Below are 1,087 nucleotides of genomic sequence, written 5' to 3'. Positions count from 1 at the left end.
AATGGATAATGCCCTATATATACTACTTACTCCCCCCCTCAAACACGGAGACGAGTTTACCACGGTTTCCACCCCACCCTCTATACCGCAGCAACACGTATTTTTTTACCCCTTTCAGAACGCGCTCCTCGCGCCACAAAGCCGCCTCTAGACGCGTGCCAATGAGCAGCGAGCTAAAACATATCGCAAATGTCAAAAATAATATAACGGGGTTAATATATATCGCGCACATGCGATATGTTTGTCACGAGGCGCAAAAAATAATTAAAAAGGGAATGCAACACGAGGATTTTCCAGGAGGTCACCCATCCTAGTACTACTCTCGCCCAAGGACGCTTAACTTCGGAGTTCTGATGGGATCCGGTCATTTAGTGCTGGTATGATCGCATCCGACATGTTACCCCCGCCTTCGTCCCTTATGCTTGCCACTCCCAGGTCCACTTCAAAGATGATTGCCATTCTTACTACCATTAAAACCGTTGCCTAATAATGGATAATGCCCTATATATACTACTTACTCCCCCCCCCCTCAAACACGGAGACGAGTTTACCACGGTTTCCACACCTCCCTCTATACCGCAGCAACACGTATTTTTTTACACCTTTCAAAACGCGCTCCTCGCGCCACAAAACCGCCTCTAGACGCGTGACCAATGAGCAGCGAGCTAAAACATATCGCAAATGTCAAAAATAATATAACGGGATTAATATATATCGCGCACATGCGATATGTTTGTCACGAGGCACAAAAAATAAGTAAAAATGGAATTCAACACGAGGACTTCCCAGGAGGTCACCCATCCTAGTACTACTCTCACCCAAGCACGCTTAACTTCGGAGTTCTGATGGGATCCGGTGCTTTAGTGCTGGTATGATCGCTTCCGACATGTTACCCCCGCCTTCGTCCCTTATGCTTGCCACTCCCAGGTCCACTGCAAAGATAATTGTCATTCTTACTACCATTACAACCGTTGCCTAATAATGGATAATGCCCTATATATACTACTTACTCCCCCCCCTCAAACACGGAGACGAGTTTACCACGGTTTCCACCCCTCCCTCTATACCGCAGCAACACGTATTTTTT

The 1,087-nt window shown here is 46.7% G+C and overlaps 2 non-coding genes across 2 annotated transcripts; both read right to left on the bottom strand.

Annotated features, from left to right (window-relative positions):
* Positions 1–272: 272 nt before the first annotated feature.
* LOC123178462 (5S ribosomal RNA) lies at positions 273–391 on the bottom strand. The gene has a single exon (XR_006489597.1). It is a non-coding gene; the product is annotated as a 5S ribosomal RNA (ribosomal RNA).
* Positions 392–764: 373 nt separating this feature from the next.
* LOC123178461 (5S ribosomal RNA) lies at positions 765–883 on the bottom strand. The gene has a single exon (XR_006489596.1). It is a non-coding gene; the product is annotated as a 5S ribosomal RNA (ribosomal RNA).
* Between the last annotated feature and the right edge of the window lie 204 nt (positions 884–1,087).

This window comes from Triticum aestivum, unplaced genomic scaffold (assembly GCF_018294505.1).
Source record: "Triticum aestivum cultivar Chinese Spring unplaced genomic scaffold, IWGSC CS RefSeq v2.1 scaffold28225, whole genome shotgun sequence".
Lineage (NCBI taxonomy): Eukaryota > Viridiplantae > Streptophyta > Magnoliopsida > Poales > Poaceae > Triticum > Triticum aestivum.
This window is presented reverse-complemented; position numbering and strand designations above follow the sequence as displayed.